Here is a 23,006-nt window from a genome sequence, read left to right as displayed (position 1 = left end):
TCACTAATAAATAAAGAAAGATTAAATAATATAATAAATATATTTTATACAATTATGTAATTTAATATAATATGTTATTAATATGAATTCTTTTTTTTATATTAAGTTAACTTTCATATATATTAGTTAAATAATCTAATTATAGATAATTTACATAATTATATTATTATAATTAATATAATTATTTATATTAATTATAATATTTTATATTTAAATTAATAATTTTATTTATTATATCCAATTATAATAATATTAAATATTAAATTACATATTATTATATATATTATATTATAATAACCTATTTTAAGCTAAAAACATAAGTAGCTATAATCCTAGGTAAATAATTGCATTAAAATAATCAATTGATAATGGTAAGATGAACTTATAATACTTTAATTTCAATTAAATGTAATATATTAATATAAATTATTTATATATATATATATATAAAAATAAAATGAGCAGGATAAATTAATCCTAATTAAACAAAATAATACATAAAAGAATTTCAAAAAAAACTTTCGATTTATATATTAAATAAATGAAGTGCCTGATTAAAGGGTTACCTTGATAGGGTAAATAAAGTAAATAAAATTACCTTCATTAAAATTACATAAGAATGAATTAAACTACCTCCTTTACTATCAAAAACTAACGTGCATCATACACCTTAATGTAAAAAGGTAAGCTAAACAAGCTAATGGGTTCATACCCCATTTATAGAGGTATCAATCCTCTCCTTTTTAATGACCAACAACTCTACAAAACTTCTCTTCCTATCAACATTAATGATAGGAACGATCCTGTCCATTTCATCAAATTCCTGATTTGGGGTTTGAATAGGACTTGAGATCAACTTACTTTCATTTATTCCGCTCCTAACAAGAAATAAAAATATAATAATAAATGAATCATCAATTAAATATTTTATTGTCCAAGCAATAGCATCGACAATATTATTATTTTCAATTTTGCTGATTCAAATAAAATATCCCATGGGATGGGAAACAGAATTTATCCCATCAATAATAATTAGATCTAGACTATTATTAAAGATTGGAGCTGCACCTTTCCATTTCTGATTTCCATAAGTTATAGGAGCATCAAGATGAAATAATTGTTTAACATTAATAACATGACAAAAAATCGCCCCAATAATGGTCTTATCTTATTGTATTCAATTATTTGAACAATTATTATCTTAAGAATTATTATTGGGGCAATAGGAGGTTTAAATCAAACATCCTTACGACAACTTTTAGCATATTCATCAATCAGACATCTAGGTTGAATAATTAGATCATTAACAGTCAGAGAAAACATCTGAGAACTATACTTCATTATTTACTCACTATTAAGATTAATTATAGTTTTATTATTTAAGCAAATAAATTTATTTTTCATAAATCAAATTTATTCAGCCAGAAATATAAAAGCCGAAATTAAATTCATAATATTCTTATCTTTATTATCTTTAGGTGGACTACCACCATTCCTTGGATTCTTACCAAAATGAATTGTAATACAATCATTAATAGAAAACAATATAACAACTATTATAACTATTATAGTTGTATTAACTACAATTACACTCTACTACTATATACGTATTAGATTCTCAGCTCTAATTATATCATACACAGAAAATTCGTGATCTATAAAGATAAAGTCCCAAAAATCAAGAATCATTCTTCCTATAACAGTAATAATTTCAACAATAGGATTGATTTCAACATCAACCTTAATTTCATTATACTAAGGACTTAAGTTAATCAAACTAATAACCTTCAAAGTTATAATTAAAAGAATAATCTTTTAGGCCTTAGTAAAATTTTACACCTCTAGAATTGCAGTCTAGAATCATAATTGAATATAAGACCTAAATATGATAAGAGAGAAAACATCTCATAAGTAGATTTACAGTCTACCACCTAAAATTCAGCCATCTTATCGCAAAAATGATTATTCTCAACAAACCATAAGGACATTGGTACTTTATACTTCATATTTGGAGCATGAGCAGGAATAGTAGGAACATCAATAAGAATACTTATTCGTGCTGAACTTGGCCAACCCGGATCTCTAATTGGGGATGACCAGATTTATAATGTTATTATTACAGCTCACGCATTTGTAATAATTTTCTTTATAGTAATACCTATTATAATTGGTGGATTTGGTAATTGACTTGTTCCACTAATAATTGGTGCACCAGATATAGCATTTCCACGAATAAATAATATAAGTTTTTGATTACTACCACCTTCACTAACCCTTCTTCTTACATCTTCTATAGTAGATAATGGTGCTGGTACAGGATGAACAGTTTACCCTCCTCTAGCAGGAGCTATTGCACACGGGGGTGCATCTGTAGATCTAGCTATTTTTTCACTGCACTTAGCAGGTGTATCATCTATTCTTGGTGCAGTGAATTTCATTACAACAGCAATTAATATACGATCAGAAAGTATAACTTTAGATCAAACACCTTTATTTGTATGATCTGTAGCTATTACAGCATTACTTCTCCTTCTTTCACTTCCAGTTTTAGCAGGAGCTATTACTATATTATTAACAGATCGAAATTTAAATACATCATTCTTTGACCCTGCAGGAGGGGGTGACCCAATTCTATATCAACATCTATTTTGATTCTTTGGACACCCAGAAGTTTATATTTTAATTCTACCGGGGTTCGGAATTATTTCACATATTGTATGTCAAGAAAGAGGAAAAATTGAATCATTTGGAACATTAGGTATAATTTATGCTATACTATCAATTGGACTAATAGGATTTATTGTATGAGCACATCATATATTTACAGTAGGAATGGATGTTGACACACGAGCATATTTTACATCAGCAACAATAATTATTGCTGTACCTACAGGACTTAAGGTATTTAGATGATTAGCTACATTATATGGAACTAAATTCAAGTTCAATCCACCATTATTATGAGCTCTAGGATTTATTTTCCTATTTACAATTGGTGGATTAACAGGATTAGTATTAGCAAATTCATCACTTGATATTGTATTACATGATACATATTATGTAGTAGCCCACTTTCATTATGTATTATCTATAGGAGCAGTATTTGCAATTATAGGAGGTGTCATTCAATGATATCCACTATTTACAGGATTAACTATAAATAATACATGATTAAAAATCCAATTTACAATTATATTCATTGGAGTAAATTTAACATTCTTTCCTCAACACTTCCTAGGATTAGCAGGAATACCTCGACGATACTCTGACTACCCAGACGCATATACATCATGAAACGTAGTATCAAGAATTGGGTCTACAATTTCTATTGTAGGAATCATTATATTCATTGTAATTATATGAGAAAGAATGATTACAAACCGAGCAACTATATTTAGAGCTAACATAAGAAGATCAACAGAATGACTACAAAATAACCCTCCTGCAGAACATAGTTACTCAGAATTACCATTAATCTCTAGATTCTAATATGGCAGATTAGTGCAGTAGATTTAAGCTCTACAAATAAAGGTTTGACCTTTTATTAGAAAATATTTATTAATGGCAACATGATCAAATTTATCTCTTCAAGATGGAGCTTCACCATTAATGGAGCAATTATCATTCTTTCATGATCATACTATGGTTGTATTATTATTAATTACAGTAATTGTAGGTTATGCCCTAAGTTATATATTATTTATTGCCTATACTAACCGTAATATACTTCATGGACATTTAATTGAAACAATCTGAACAGCTTTACCAGCAATTACATTAATTTTTATTGCCCTTCCATCATTACGACTATTATATTTACTTGATGATTCAGTAGATGCAATAATTACAATTAAAACCATTGGACGACAATGATATTGAAGATATGAATATTCAGACTTCATAGACGTAGAATTTGACACTTATATAACACCAGAACAAGACCTAGAAAATGATGGATTCCGACTACTAGATGTAGATAACCGAACAATCCTACCAGTAAATACAGAAGTACGAGTATTAACAAGAGCATCAGATGTTCTACACTCATGAGCAGTTCCTGCATTAGGGGTTAAAATTGATGCAACGCCAGGTCGGTTAAATCAAGGAACATTCACAATAAATCGACCTGGATTATTCTTTGGACAATGCTCAGAAATCTGTGGAGCAAACCACAGATTTATACCAATTGTAATTGAAAGAACTTCAGTAAATTTATTTATTAAGTGATTATCTAAGATAATTTAAGGAGTTAGTTAAAATAAATAACATTAGAGTGTCAATCTAAAGTAACTAAAAAAAATTAGTACACCTTGAAATTCATCAGATGACTGAAAGTAAGTAATGGTCTCTTAAACCAAATAATAGTAAATTAACGACTACTTCTGATGGGGAAATTATATCCAAATCCCTCAAATATCCCCTCTTATATGATTCTCACTATTCATTATATTTTCAGCTACATTAATCTTGTTTAATCAAATAAACTTCTTCTCATTTAAACCTAACCTTATTAAAAGAGCAGAAAAAGGAACAATTGAAATAAAAAACTTAAATTGAAAATGATAACAAATCTATTCTCAACATTTGACCCATCAACTAACATCTTTAATTTATCATTAAATTGAACTAGAACATTTCTAGGACTATTATTAATCCCATCACTATTTTGACTTACACCATCACGAATTAACATTATCTGAAATAAACTAAATTTAACCTTACATAATGAATTTAAAACACTTCTTGGACCAAAATCATTTAATGGAACAACATTCATTTTCATCTCAATTTTTATTATAATATTATTTAACAATTTCATAGGATTATTCCCTTATATTTTTACTAGAACAAGACATTTAGCATTAACATTTGCAATTGCCCTACCTATATGGCTAAGATTTATATTATTTGGATGAATTAACCATACTAATCATATATTTACACACCTTGTACCACAAGGTACACCGCCTGCATTAATATCATTTATAGTACAAATTGAAACAATTAGTAATGTTATTCGACCAGGTACATTAGCAGTACGGTTGGCAGCAAATATAATTGCAGGACACTTATTATTAACCTTATTAGGAAACACAGGACCATCTATAGCAATAAACTTAATCTCATTACTAATTATTGGACAAATACTTCTATTAATTCTAGAATCAGCAGTAGCAATAATTCAAGCCTATGTTTTCTCAATTCTAAGAACTCTATTTTCTAGAGAAGTATATTAAACCTATGTTAACAACTCACTCACACCACCCATTCCACTTAGTAGACTATAGACCTTGACCATTAACAGGAGCAATTGGAGCAATAGTCCTAGTATCAGGACTAGCAAAATGATTCCACCTATTTAATATTAACTTATTCATAATTGGATTTGGAATTACCCTACTAACTATAATTCAATGATGACGAGATGTAGTACGAGAAGGAACATATCAAGGATTACATACAGGATTTGTATCAATTGGATTACGATGAGGAATAATTTTATTTATTGCATCAGAGGTATTATTTTTCGTTTCTTTTTTTTGAGCATTCTTTAGAAGAAGATTAGCACCAACAATTGAACTAGGAATACTATGACCTCCAATAGGAATTCAACCCTTTAACCCTATACAAATTCCATTACTTAATACAGCTATTCTTTTAGCATCAGGAGTAACAGTAACATGAGCACATCATAGTTTAATGGAATCTAATCATACTCAAGCACTACAAGGATTATTCTTCACAGTGTTATTAGGACTATACTTTACAATACTTCAAGCATATGAATATTGAGAAGCACCTTTTACCATTGCAGATGCAGTTTATGGATCAACATTCTTTGTTGCAACAGGATTCCATGGTTTACACGTAATTATTGGAACAATCTTTTTATCAACATGTCTACTTCGACACTCAATAAATCAATTTTCACCAAGACATCACTTTGGATTTGAAGCAGCAGCATGATACTGACACTTCGTAGACGTAGTATGATTATTCTTATATATCTCTATTTATTGATGAGGTAGATAATTGTTTTTCTAGTATAAATAGTACATTTGACTTCCAATCAGAAAGCTTGATATAAATCAAGAAAAACAATTCTAATTCTATCAACAAGAGTTTTCATTAGATTTATTATTCCATTAATTGTTATAATCCTGGCAACAACACTATCAAAAAAATTAATTAATGATCGAGAAAAAAGATCACCATTTGAATGTGGGTTTGATCCAAAAAGATCAGCACGAATACCATTCTCAATACGATTCTTCCTAATCGCAGTAATCTTTTTAATTTTTGATGTAAAAATTGCACTAATTCTACCAATTGTAATTATTTTTAAAACTTCAGACATTATAATCTGAACAGTATCAACAATATTTTTTATTCTAGTTCTATTAGGAGGACTATACCATGAATGAAACCAAGGAGCATTACAATGAGCAGAATAAAGGGTTGTAGTTAAATATAACATTTGGGTTGCATTCAAAAAGTATTGATATTATCAATCAACCTTAAATAGAATAAGAAGCGAAATATTGCAGTCAGTTTCGACCTGGAAGATTGGTATGTACTACCCTTATTCTTATTAATTGAAGCCAAAAAGAGGCGTATTACTGTTAATAATATAATTGAACTATAATAGTTCCAATTAAGGAAATGTAAAGCCAATATGAAAGCTGCTAACTTTTTATATTTGCGGTTAAACTCCGTTAACATTTCTAAAATTTATATAGTTTAAATAAAACATTACATTTTCACTGTAAAAATAATATATCTATATTTATAAATACTTAAAAGTAAAAATACTTCCTTAACATCTTCAGTGTCACGCTCTAATTATAAGCTATTTAAGTAAACGAAAAACAATATTACCAAAATAAATATTCAAAAAATAAAAGTTAAAAGATAAATCTTGAAATTAGAATCATATCAACCTTGAATATAACCAATGAAATAAATAAATAATCTATATAAACCTTGACCACCAAGTAATTCACCTCAACCATAATCAAATGACTTAGATGAAAAATAACCTATTTTTAAAGGAATATATCTAATAAACTTAGTTGAAAGAAAAGGTATAAATCATATAGAACCAGCAAATCTAACAAAAGAAAGTATACTTAAAGAAAATAAATTATGAGAAAAATCAAAATTAGAAATAAGATAACCTAAATAAGCACCTAAAATAACAACTGTAATAGTTAAAAACTTTAAATAATAAGGTAAAACAATCACATGAGGAATAGGAAAAATTAATCAAGATAAAAGACTACCACCAAAAACAGCAACAAACAATAGACCAATTATTCCAAATGAAATATAATAACCCTTATCATCAAAAGAAAATCTAGAATAAAAATTATTATCACCAGATATTGAATAATAAAACAAACGAAAAGAATAAGAAGCAGTTAAACCAGTAGAAAAAAAATAAAGAAAAAAAATAAACAATTAATTCATCTTAAACAAACCATCTCAAGAATTAAATCCTTTGAATAAAATCCCGCTAAAAAAGGTATTCCACACAAAGATAAACTAGAAACATTAAAACAAACTGAAGTTAAAGGTATGAAATTAACAATTGATCCTATAAAACGAATATCCTGAGAATCCTTCAAATTATGAATTATTGAACCTGCACATATAAATAATAATGCCTTAAATAAAGCATGAGCCAATAAATGAAAAAATGCAAGCTTTGGATAACCTATAGCCAAAATTCTTATTATTAAACCAAGTTGTCTTAAAGTAGAAAGAGCAATAATCTTCTTTAAATCAAACTCAAAATTAGCGCCCAATCCAGCCATAAATATAGTTATACAACCAATTAAAAGTAAAAATCAACCACAATTATAAGTATCCAATATTGGTCTAAAACCAATTAATAAATAAACACCAGCAGTAACAAGAGTAGAAGAATGAACTAAAGCAGAAACAGGAGTAGGAGCTGCTATAGCAGCAGGAAGTCATGAAGAGAAAGGAATCTGAGCTCTCTTAGTTATAGCTGCTAAAACAATTAATATAGTAATGAGCTTTATTATAAAAGAATTAGAAATAAAATCATAATAATAAATATAATTTCAACCACCAAAATTTAACATTCATGCAATAGAAATTAAAATAGCAACATCACCAATACGATTAGAAAGTGCAGTTAATATACCAGCACTATAAGATTTTACATTTTGATAATAAATAACTAAACAATAAGAAACTAAACCTAAACCATCTCAACCTAATAAAATTCTAATTAAATTAGGACTAATAATTAAAAAACCTATAGAAAGAATAAATATTAAAACAATAATAATAAAACGATTTATATTCTTTTCACCAGATATATAATCCTCTCTATAATAAATAACCAAAGAAGAAATATATATAACAAAAGATATAAAAATAAGAGATATTCAATCCAAAATTAAAGTTATAACAACTATAGAACCATTTAAATTGAAAAGCTCTCACTCAACAAAAACTCTATAATCAATTATTAAATAATAAATACCTAAAATAAAAATTATAGTTCTCGAAATAAACAAAGAAAAAAAACTCAAAGAACAAATAGAAAATAAATTCACGGCCTAAGATGAAAAACTTCATATAATTGATTCCACAAAACAATATTTTTAATTAAAATACTTAAGCAAACTAAACAAAGAAATATTCACCCTTTAAACAGAGAATATTTAAAGGCAATCAATGTAAAAGTAAAAGATGATATTCACGAAAATAACCAAGAGAACAAGTATAAACACCAGAATAATAATTCCCATGCTGAGAATAAGAATATATATACAAAGTATAAACAGCTCTAAAAAAAGATAAAAAAATCAAAGCAAAGAATCTAAAAGAAGATCAAGATATAATTCTATTTAATAATCTAATTTCACCTACCAAATTTAAAGAAGGAGAAGCAGCCATATTTGATGATCTTAAAAGAAATCATCATAAAGCCATTCTTGGCATCAAATTAATTATACCCTTGTTAATTAATAATCTTCGTCTACCTAAACGTTCATAAATAATATTAGATAAACAAAATAAACCAGAAGAACATAAACCATGACCAACCATTAGAGAAAGAGAACCTACACAACCTCATCAATTCATAGTCATCAATCCACCAATAACCATTCTTATATGAGCAACAGAAGAATATGCAATTAAATACTTCAAATCAACCTGACGAAAACAAATAAATCTTACAATAACACCCCCAGATAAACCTAAAGACAATCAAAAATAATTAAACTTTAAACCCAAATAAGAAATAACCTTTATAACACGAAAAATACCATAACCACCTAACTTTAATAAAACACCAGCAAGAATTATTCTACCTGAAATAGGGGCCTCTACATGAGCCTTAGGAAGTCATAAATGAACCAAAAACATAGGTATCTTAACTAAAAAAGCCAAAATTATAAATACATAAAACATAAAATAATAAGAACCAAAATCAACCAATAAAGGAAAATATAAAGTATTAGAAAAATCATAAACCTTAAATAAAACTAATAATAAAGGTAATCTAGCAACCAAAGTATAAAAAATTAAATAAACACCAGCCTGCAAACGCTCAGGTTGATAACCCCAACCCAAAATTAAAAGTAAAGTAGGAACTAATCTAGCCTCAAAAAAAATATAAAAAGAAAGAAGACTTAATCTAGCAAATGAACAATAAAGCATAATTATTAAAATCAAAACCATAAAAACAAAAAAATTAGAATGATATGAACTTAAATAAACTGAACCTCTAGCAGTGATTATTAAAGAACAAATCCAAAAACTAAGTAAAATTAAACTAAAAGAAAAATAATCAATACCAAAATAATATCTAATTATATTCAAATCAGCATATGAATAAACACAAATTATAAAAACAAAACCCGACAGAAACATTAAAGAATGAACCAACCATCAACAATTATTTAATAAACAAAGAGGTATCAAAAAAATAGTTATAAATAAATACTTTAACATAAAGATAAACCAAAAGAATTAAAAAAATCATTACCATGAGAACGAATTATTGAAACTAAAATAGAAAGACCTAAAGCACCCTCACAAACAGAAAAAACTAAAAAAATAACAGGAAAAAAATAATCATAATCAAACTCAATAAGAAAAACAATAACTAACATAAATAAAGAAAGAACAATATATTCTAATCTCAAAAGAACCATTAATAAATGTTTACGTTTAGAAGAAAAAACATAAACACCAGCAAAATAAATCAATAAAGAAGTAAAAATAGAGAATATAAACATTAGTTTTAATAGTTTAAAAAAAACGCCGGTCTTGTAAACCGGAAATAAGTCCAGCCCCCACTTTTAAAACTTCAGAGGTGGAAAAGCTTCCATCATCGGTCCCCAAAACCGGTATTTTAAATAAACTAACCCCTGAAATGATCAAAATAATAATTATATCATTATCAAATGTAATAAATATTAATTTTATTAAATTAAGACACCCAATATCAATAATGCTTTTTATTATCCTTCAAACCTTCCTAGTTGGATTAATAACAGGAACAATAATAGACAGATATTGATTATCATATATTTTATTTTTAACATTTCTTGGTGGTATACTAGTATTATTTATTTACATTACAAGAATTGCATCAAACGAAATATTTCAGCCTAAATCAATCACTATAATTATTACATTAATAATGTGAGTATTTATCATATTAATATTAATTATTCTAGATATAACTATATTTAGAGACTTTTTCAAAAACACCGAAACTATAAATATTGATAATTCAATCAATTATCAAGAAATAACAATATCTTTAGAAAAATTATATAATAGACCAACATTCATTACTACAATAATAATAATAATTTATTTATTTTTAGCACTACTAGCAGTTGTTAAAATCACCAATATTAATCAGGGACCTATTCGTAAAATAAGATAATTACTAATGAATAAACCCTTACGATTAAGACATCCTTTAATTAAAATTATTAATAACTCTTTAATTGACTTACCTGCCATAACAAATATTTCAAAAAAAGAAAGATTAAATAATATAATAAATATATTTTATACAATTATGTAATTTAATATAATATGTTATTAATATGAATTCTTTTTTTTATATTAAGTTAACTTTCATATATATTAGTTAAATAATCTAATTATAGATAATTTACATAATTATATTATTATAATTAATATAATTATTTATATTAATTATAATATTTTATATTTAAATTAATAATTTTATTTATTATATCCAATTATAATAATATTAAATATTAAATTACATATTATTATATATATTATATTATAATAACCTATTTTAAGCTAAAAACATAAGTAGCTATAATCCTAGGTAAATAATTGCATTAAAATAATCAATTGATAATGGTAAGATGAACTTATAATACTTTAATTTCAATTAAATGTAATATATTAATATAAATTATTTATTATATATATATATATATATAAAAAATAAAATGAGCAGGATAAATTAATCCTAATTAAACAAAATAATACATAAAAGAATTTCAAAAAAAAACTTTCGATTTATATTTTAAATAGATGAAGTGCCTGATTAAAGGGTTACCTTGATAGGGTAAATAAAGTAAATAAAATTACCTTAATTAAAATTACATAAGATAGAATTAAACTACCTCCTTTAGTATCAAAAACTAACGTGCATCATACACCTTAATGTAAAAAGGTAAGCTAAACAAGCTAATGGGTTCATACCCCATTTATAGAGGTATCAATCCTCTCCTTTTTAATGACCAACAACTCTACAAAACTTCTCTTCCTATCAACATTAATGATAGGAACGATCCTGTCCATTTCATCAAATTCCTGATTTGGGGTTTGAATAGGACTTGAGATCAACTTACTTTCATTTATTCCGCTCCTAACAAGAAATAAAAATATAATAATAAATGAATCATCAATTAAATATTTTATTGTCCAAGCAATAGCATCGACAATATTATTATTTTCAATTTTGCTGATTCAAATAAAATATCCCATGGGATGGGAAACAGAATTTATCCCATCAATAATAATTAGATCTAGACTATTATTAAAGATTGGAGCTGCACCTTTCCATTTCTGATTTCCAGAAGTTATAGGAGCATCAAGATGAAATAACTGTTTAACATTAATAACATGACAAAAAATCGCCCCAATGGGGGGTCTTATCTTATTGTATTCAATTAAGAACTTTTATTTGAACAATTATTATCTTAAGAATTATTATTGGGGCAATAGGAGGTTTAAATCAAACATCCTTACGACAACTTTTAGCATATTCATCAATCAGACATCTAGGTTGAATAATTAGATCATTAACAGTCAGAGAAAACATCTGAGAACTATACTTCATTATTTACTCACTATTAAGATTAATTATAGATTTATTATTTAAGCAAATAAATTTATTTTTCATAAATCAAATTTATTCAGCCAGAAATATAAAAACCGAAATTAAATTCATAATATTCTTATCTTTATTATCTTTAGGTGGACTACCACCATTCCTTGGATTCTTACCAAAATGAATTGTAATACAATCATTAATAGAAAACAATATAACAACTATTATAACTATTATAGTTGTATTAACTACAATTACACTCTACTACTATATACGTATTAGATTCTCAGCTCTAATTATATCATACACAGAAAATTCGTGATCTATAAAGATAAAGTCCCAAAAATCAAGAATCATTCTTCCTATAACAGTAATAATTTCAACAATAGGATTGATTTCAACATCAACCTTAATTTCATTATACTAAGGACTTAAGTTAATCAAACTAATAACCTTCAAAGTTATAATTAAAAGAATAATCTTTTAGGCCTTAGTAAAATTTTACACCTCTAGAATTGCAGTCTAGAATCATAATTGAATATAAGACCTAAATATGATAAGAGAGAAAACATCTCATAAGTAGATTTACAGTCTACCACCTAAAATTCAGCCATCTTATCGCAAAAATGATTATTCTCAACAAACCATAAGGACATTGGTACTTTATACTTCATATTTGGAGCATGAGCAGGAATAGTAGGAACATCAATAAGAATACTTATTCGTGCTGAACTTGGCCAACCCGGATCTCTAATTGGGGATGACCAGATTTATAATGTTATTATTACAGCTCACGCATTCGTAATAATTTTCTTTATAGTAATACCTATTATAATTGGTGGATTTGGTAATTGACTTGTTCCACTAATAATTGGTGCACCAGATATAGCATTTCCACGAATAAATAATATAAGCTTTTGATTACTACCACCTTCACTAACCCTTCTTCTTACATCTTCTATAGTAGATAATGGTGCTGGTACAGGATGAACAGTTTACCCTCCTCTAGCAGGAGCTATTGCACACGGGGGTGCATCTGTAGATCTAGCTATTTTTTCACTGCACTTAGCAGGTGTATCATCTATTCTTGGTGCAGTGAATTTCATTACAACAGCAATTAATATACGATCAGAAAGTATAACTTTAGATTAAACACCTCTATTTGTATGATCTGTAGCTATTACAGCATTACTTCTCCTTCTTTCACTTCCAGTTTTAGCAGGAGCTATTACTATATTATTAACAGATCGAAATTTAAATACATCATTCTTTGACCCTGCAGGAGGGGGTGACCCAATTCTATATCAACATCTATTTTGATTCTTTGGACACCCAGAAGTTTATATTTTAATTCTACCGGGGTTCGGAATTATTTCACATATTGTATGTCAAGAAAGAGGAAAAATTGAATCATTTGGAACATTAGGTATAATTTATGCTATACTATCAATTGGACTAATAGGATTTATTGTATGAGCACATCATATATTTACAGTAGGAATGGATGTTGACACACGAGCATATTTTACATCAGCAACAATAATTATTGCTGTACCTACAGGAATTAAGGTATTTAGATGATTAGCTACATTATATGGAACTAAATTCAAGTTCAATCCACCATTATTATGAGCTCTAGGATTTATTTTCCTATTTACAATTGGTGGATTAACAGGATTAGTATTAGCAAATTCATCACTTGATATTGTATTACATGATACATATTATGTAGTAGCCCACTTTCATTACGTATTATCTATAGGAGCAGTATTTGCAATTATAGGAGGTGTCATTCAATGATATCCACTATTTACAGGATTAACTATAAATAATACATGATTAAAAATCCAATTTACAATTATATTCATTGGAGTAAATTTAACATTCTTTCCTCAACACTTCCTAGGATTAGCAGGAATACCTCGACGATACTCTGACTACCCAGACGCATATACATCATGAAACGTAGTATCAAGAATTGGGTCTACAATTTCTATTGTAGGAATCATTATATTCATTGTAATTATATGAGAAAGAATGATTACAAACCGAGCAACTATATTTAGAGCTAACATAAGAAGATCTACAGAATGACTACAAAATAACCCTCCTGCAGAACATAGTTACTCAGAATTACCATTAATCTCTAGATTCTAATATGGCAGATTAGTGCAGTAGATTTAAGCTCTACAAATAAAGGTTTGACCTTTTATTAGAATATATTTATTAATGGCAACATGATCAAATTTATCTCTTCAAGATGGAGCTTCACCATTAATGGAGCAATTATCATTCTTTCATGATCATACTATGGTCGTATTATTATTAATTACAGTAATTGTAGGTTATGCCCTAAGTTATATATTATTTATTGCCTATACTAACCGTAATATACTTCATGGACATTTAATTGAAACAATCTGAACAGCTTTACCAGCAATTACATTAATTTTTATTGCCCTTCCATCATTACGACTATTATATTTACTTGATGATTCAGTAGATGCAATAATTACAATTAAAACCATTGGACGACAATGATATTGAAGATATGAATATTCAGACTTCATAGACGTAGAATTTGACACTTATATAACACCAGAACAAGACCTAGAAAATGATGGATTCCGACTACTAGATGTAGATAACCGAACAATCCTACCAATAAATACAGAAGTACGAGTATTAACAAGAGCATCAGATGTTCTACACTCATGAGCAGTTCCTGCATTAGGGGTTAAAATTGATGCAACGCCAGGTCGGTTAAATCAAGGAACATTCACAATAAATCGACCTGGATTATTCTTTGGACAATGCTCAGAAATCTGTGGAGCAAACCAATGATTTATACCAATTGTAATTGAAAGAACTTCAGTAAATTTATTTATTAAGGAGTTAGTTAAAATAAATAACATTAGAGTGTCAATCTAAAGTAACTAAAAAAAATTAGTACACCTTGAAATTCATCAGATGACTGAAAGTAAGTAATGGTCTCTTAAACCAAATAATAGTAAATTAACGACTACTTCTGATGGGGAAATTATATCCAAATCCCTCAAATATCCCCTCTTATATGATTGTCACTATTCATTATATTTTCAGCTACATTAATCTTGTTTAATCAAATAAACTTCTTCTCATTTAAACCTAACCTTATTAAAAGAGCAGAAAAAGGAACAATTGAAATAAAAAACTTAAATTGAAAATGATAACAAATCTATTCTCAACATTTGACCCATCAACTAACATCTTTAATTTATCATTAAATTGAACTAGAACATTTCTAGGACTATTATTAATCCCATCACTATTTTGACTTACACCATCACGAATTAACATTATCTGAAATAAACTAAATTTAACCTTACATAATGAATTTAAAACACTTCTTGGACCAAAATCATTTAATGGAACAACATTCATTTTCATCTCAATTTTTATTATAATATTATTTAACAATTTTATAGGATTATTCCCTTATATTTTTACTAGAACAAGACATTTAGCATTAACATTTGCAATTGCCCTACCTATATGGCTAAGATTTATATTATTTGGATGAATTAACCATACTAATCATATATTTACACACCTTGTACCACAAGGTACACCGCCTGCATTAATATCATTTATAGCTCAAATTGAAACAATTAGTAATGTTATTCGACCAGGTACATTAGCAGTACGGTTGGCAGCAAATATAATTGCAGGACACTTATTATTAACCTTATTAGGAAACACAGGACCATCTATAGCAATAAACTTAATCTCATTACTAATTATTGGACAAATACTTCTATTAATTCTAGAATCAGCAGTAGCAATAATTCAAGCCTATGTTTTCTCAATTCTAAGAACTCTATATTCTAGAGAAGTATATTAAACCTATGTTAACAACTCACTCAAACCACCCATTCCACTTAGTAGACTATAGACCTTGACCATTAACAGGAGCAATTGGAGCAATAGTCCTAGTATCAGGACTAGCAAAATGATTCCACCTATTTAATATTAACTTATTCATAATTGGATTTGGAATTACCCTACTAACTATAATTCAATGATGACGAGATGTAGTACGAGAAGGAACATATCAAGGATTACATACAGGATTTGTATCAATTGGATTACGATGAGGAATAATTTTATTTATTGCATCAGAGGTATTATTTTTCGTTTCTTTTTTTTGAGCATTCTTTAGAAGAAGATTAGCACCAACAATTGAACTAGGAATACTATGACCTCCAATAGGAATTCAACCCTTTAACCCTATACAAATTCCATTACTTAATACAGCTATTCTTTTAGCATCAGGAGTAACAGTAACATGAGCACATCATAGTTTAATGGAATCTAATCATACTCAAGCACTACAAGGATTATTCTTCACAGTGTTATTAGGACTATACTTTACAATACTTCAAGCATATGAATATTGAGAAGCACCTTTTACCATTGCAGATGCAGTTTATGGATCAACATTCTTTGTTGCAACAGGATTCCATGGTTTACACGTAATTATTGGAACAATCTTTTTATCAACATGTCTACTTCGACACTCAATAAATCAATTTTCACCAAGACATCACTTTGGATTTGAAGCAGCAGCATGATACTGACACTTCGTAGACGTAGTATGATTATTCTTATATATCTCTATTTATTGATGAGGTAGATAATTGTTTTTCTAGTATAAATAGTACATTTGACTTCCAATCAGAAAGCTTGATATAAATCAAGAAAAACAATTCTAATTCTATCAACAAGAGTTTTCATTAGATTTATTATTCCATTAATTGTTATAATCCTGGCAACAACACTATCAAAAAAATTAATTAATGATCGAGAAAAAAGATCACCATTTGAATGTGGGTTTGATCCAAAAAGATCAGCACGAATACCATTCTCAATACGATTCTTCCTAATCGCAGTAATCTTTTTAATTTTTGATGTAGAAATTGCACTAATTCTACCAATTGTAATTATTTTTAAAACTTCAGACATTATAATCTGAACAGTATCAACAATATTTTTTATTCTAGTTCTATTAGGAGGACTATACCATGAATGAAACCAAGGAGCATTACAATGAGCAGAATAAAGGGTTGTAGTTAAATATAACATTTGGGTTGCATTCAAAAAGTATTGATATTATCAATCAACCTTAAATAGAATAAGAAGCGAAATATTGCAGTCAGTTTCGACCTGGAAGATTGGTATGTACTACCCTTATTCTTATTAATTGAAGCCAAAAAGAGGCGTATTACTGTTAATAATATAATTGAACTATAATAGTTCCAATTAAGGAAATGTAAAGCCAATATGAAAGCTGCTAACTTTTTATATTAGCGGTTAAACTCCGTTAACATTTCTAAAATTTATATAATTTAAATAAAACATTACATTTTCACTGTAAAAATAATATATCTATATTTATAAATACTTAAAAGTAAAAATACTTCCTTAACATCTTCAGTGTCACGCTCTAATTATAAGCTATTTAAGTAAACGAAAAACAATATTACCAAAATAAATATTCAAAAAATAAAAGTTAAAAGATAAATCTTGAAATTAGAATCATATCAACCTTGAATATAACCAATTAAATAAATAAATAATCTATATAAACCTTGACCACCAAGTAATTCACCTCAACCATAATCAAATGACTTAGATGAAAAATAACCTATTTTTAAAGGAATATATCTAATAAACTTAGTTGAAAGAAAAGGTATAAATCATATAGAACCAGCAAATCTAACAAAAGAAAGTATACTTAGAGAAAATAAATTATGAGAAAAATCAAAATTAGAAATAAGATAACCTAAATAAGCACCTAAAATAACAACTGTAATAGTTAAAAACTTTAAATAATAAGGTAAAGCAATCACATGAGGAATAGGAAAAATTAATCAAGATAAAAGACTACCACCAAAAACAGCAACAAACAATAGACCAATTATTCCAAATGAAATATAATAACCCTTATCATCAAAAGAAAATCTAGAATAAAAATTATTATCACCAGATATTGAATAATAAAACAAACGAAAAGAATAAGAAGCAGTTAAACCAGTAGAAAAAAAATAAAGAAAAAAAAATAAACAATTAATTCATCTTAAACAAACCATCTCAAGAATTAAATCCTTTGAATAAAATCCCGCTAAAAAAGGTATTCCACACAAAGATAAACTAGAAACATTAAAACAAACTGAAGTTAAAGGTATGAAATTAACAATTGATCCTATAAAACGAATATCCTGAGAATCCTTCAAATTATGAATTATAACCTGCACATATAAATAATAATGCCTTAAATAAAGCATGAGCCAATAAATGAAAAAATGCAAGCTTTGGATAACCTATAGCCAAAATTCTTATTATTAAACCAAGTTGTCTTAAAGTAGAAAGAGCAATAATCTTCTTTAAATCAAACTCAAAATTAGCGCCCAATCCAGCCATAAATATAGTTATACAACCAATTAAAAGTAAAAATCAACCACAATTATAAGTATCCAATATTGGTCTAAAACGAATTAATAAATAAACACCAGCAGTAACAAGAGTAGAAGAATGAACTAAAGCAGAAACAGGAGTAGGAGCTGCTATAGCAGCAGGAAGTCATGAAGAGAAAGGAATCTGAGCTCTCTCAGTTATAGCTGCTAAAACAATTAATATAGTAATGAGCTTTATTTCAAAAGAATTAGAAATAAAATCATAATAATAAATATAATTTCAACCACCAAAATTTAACATTCATGCAATAGAAATTAAAATAGCAACATCACCAATACGATTAGAAAGTGCAGTTAATATACCAGCACTATAAGATTTTACATTTTGATAATAAATAACTAAACAATAAGAAACTAAACCTAAACCATCTCAACCTAAAAAACTCCTAATTAAATTAGGACTAATAATTAAAAAACCTATAGAAAGAATAAATATTAAAACAATATTAATAAAACGATTTATATTCTTTTCACCAGATATATAATCCTCTCTATAATAAATAACCAAAGAAGAAATATATATAACAAAAGATATAAAAATAAGAGATATTCAATCCAAAATTAAAGTTATAACTATAGAACCATTTAAATTGAAAAGCTCTCACTCAACAAAAACTCTATAATCAATTATTAAATAATAAATACCTAAAATAAAAATTATAGTTCTCGAAATAAACAAAGAAAAAAAACTCAAAGAACAAATAGAAAATAAATTCACGGCCTAAGATGAAAAACTTCATATAATTGATTCCACAAAACAATATTTTTAATTGAAATACTTAAGCAAACTAAACAAAGAAATATTCACCCTTTAAACAGAGAATATTTAAAGCAATCAATGTAAAAGTAAAAGATGATATTCACGAAAATAACCAAGAGAACAAGTATAAACACCAGAATAATAATTCCCATGCTGAGAATAAGAATATATATACAAAGTATAAACAGCTCTAAAAAAAGATAAAAAAATCAAAGCAAAGAATCTAAAAGAAGATCAAGATATAATTCTATTTAATAATCTAATTTCACCTACCAAATTTAAAGAATGAGGAGCAGCCATATTTGATGATCTTAAAAGAAATCATCATAAGGCCATTCTTGGCATCAAATTAATTATACCCTTGTTAATTAATAATCTTCGTCTACCTAAACGTTCATAAATAATATTAGATAAACAAAATAAACCAGAAGAACATAAACCATGACCAACCATTAGAGAAAGAGAACCTACACAACCTCATCAATTCATAGTCATCAATCCACCAATAACCATTCTTATATGAGCAACAGAAGAATATGCAATTAAAGACTTTAAATCAACCTGACGAAAACAAATAAATCTTACAATAACACCCACAGATAAACCTAAAGACAATCAAAAATAACTAAACTTTAAACCCAAATAAGAAATAACCTTTATAACACGAAAAATACCATAACCACCTAACTTTAATAAAACACTAGCAAGAATTATTCTACCTGAAATAGGGGCCTCTACATGAGCCTTAGGAAGTCATAAATGAACCAAAAACATAGGTATCTTAACTAAAAAAGCCAAAATTATAAATACATAAAACATAAAATAATAAGAACCAAAATCAACCAATAAAGGAAAATATAAAGTATTAGAAAAATCATAAACCTTAAATAAAACTAATAATAAAGGTAATCTAGCAACCAAAGTATAAAAAACTAAATAAACACCAGCCTGCAAACGCTCAGGTTGATAACCCCAACCCAAAATTAAAAGTAAAGTAGGAACTAATCTAGCCTCAGAAAAATATAAAAAGAAAGAAGACTTAATCTAGCAAATGAACAATCAAGCATAATTATTAAAATCAAAACCATAAAAACAAAAAAATTAGAATGATATGAACTTAAATAAACTGAACCTCTAGCAGTGATTATTAAAGAACAAATCCAAAAACTAAGTAAAATTAAACTAAAAGAAAAATAATCAATACCAAAATAATATCTAATTATATTCAAATTAGCATATGAATAAACACAAATTATAAAAACAAAACCCGACAGAAACATTAAAGAATGAACCGACCATCAACAATTATTTAATAAACAAAGAGGGATCAAAAAAATAGTTATAAATAAATACTTTAACATAAAGATAAACCAAAAGAATTAAAAAAATCATTACCATGAGAACGAATTATTGAAACTAAAATAGAAAGACCTAAAGCACCCTCACAAACAGAAAAAACTAAAAAAATAACAGGAAAAAAATAATCATAATCAAACTCAATAAGAAAAACAATAACTAACATAAATAAAGAAAGAACAATATATTCTAATCTCAAAAGAACCATTAATAAATGTTTACGTTTAGAAGAAAAAACATAAACACCAGCAAAATAAATCAATAAAGAAGTAAAAATAGAGAATACAAACATTAGTTTTAATAGTTTTAAAAAAACGCCGGTCTTGTAAACCGGAAATAAGTCCAGCCCCCACTTTTAAAACTTCAGAGGTGGAAAAGCTTCCATCATCGGTCCCCAAAACCGGTATTTTAAATAAACTAACCCCTGAAATGATCAAAATAATAATTATATCATTATCAAATGTAATAAATATTAATTTTATTAAATTAAGACACCCAATATCAATAATGCTTTTTATTATCCTTCAAACCTTCCTAGTTGGATTAATAACAGGAACAATAATAGAAAGATATTGATTATCATATATTTTATTTTTAACATTTCTTGGTGGTATACTAGTATTATTTATTTACATTACAAGAATTGCATCAAACGAAATATTTCAGCCTAAATCAATCACTATAATTATTACATTAATAATGTGAGTATTTATCATATTAATATTAATTATTCTAGATATATCTATATTTATAGACTTTTTCAAAAACACCGAAACTATAAATATTGATAATTCAATCAATTATCAAGAAATAACAATATCTTTAGAATAATTATATAATAGACCAACATTCATTATTACAATAATAATAATAATTTATTTATTTTTAGCACTACTAGCAGTTGTTAAAATCACCAATATTAATCAGGGACCTATTCGTAAAATAAGATAATTACTAATGAATAAACCCTTACGATTAAGACATCCTTTAATTAAAATTATTAATAACTCTTTAATTGACTTACCTGCCCCAACAAATATTTCATTTTGATGAAATTTTGGATCCCTATTAGGGTTATGTTTGGTAATTCAAATCGTAACTGGACTATTTTTAGCTATACATTATACATCAAATATTGATATAGCATTCAGTAGTGTAGTACACATCTGCCGAGACGTAAATAATGGTTGAATTATCCGAACCTTACACGCAAATGGAGCATCTATATTTTTTATTTGTATTTACTTACATGTAGGACGGGGAATTTACTATGGATCTTATATATATATACATACCTGAATAATTGGTACAGCGATTTTATTTTTAGTTATAGCAACTGCATTTATAGGATATGTCTTACCCTGAGGCCAAATATCTTTTTGAGGTGCAACAGTAATTACTAATTTATTATCAGCAATCCCATACTTAGGAACAGATTTAGTCCAATGAGTATGAGGAGGATTCGCTGTTGATAATGCAACATTAAATCGATTCTTCACATTCCATTTTGTATTACCATTTATTATTGCTGCTATAGCAGCAATTCATTTATTTTTTCTTCACCAAACAGGATCTAATAATCCTCTTGGACTAAATGGAGATATTGAAAAAATTCCATTCCATCCATACTTTACCTTTCAGGATTCTATTACATTTGTAATAATAACATCATTATTAATTATACTATGTTTAATTAATCCTTACCTATTAGGAGATCCAGATAACTTTGTACCTGCCAACCCATTAGTAACACCAGTTCACATTCAACCAGAATGATATTTCCTATTTGCATATGCAATTCTACGATCTATCCCTAATAAGTTAGGAGGTGTTATTGCATTATTTTTATCAATTGGAATCTTAATAATTTTACCATTTTATAATAAAACACCATTGTGAGGCATTCAATTTTACCCTATTAATCAAATTTTATTCTGAATTATAGTAGTTGTTGTATGCTTACTAACGTGAATTGGTAAACGACCTGTTGAAGAACCTT

Source organism: Schistocerca gregaria, chromosome 4 (assembly GCF_023897955.1).
Source record: "Schistocerca gregaria isolate iqSchGreg1 chromosome 4, iqSchGreg1.2, whole genome shotgun sequence".
Taxonomy (NCBI): domain Eukaryota; kingdom Metazoa; phylum Arthropoda; class Insecta; order Orthoptera; family Acrididae; genus Schistocerca; species Schistocerca gregaria.
This window is presented reverse-complemented; position numbering follows the sequence as displayed.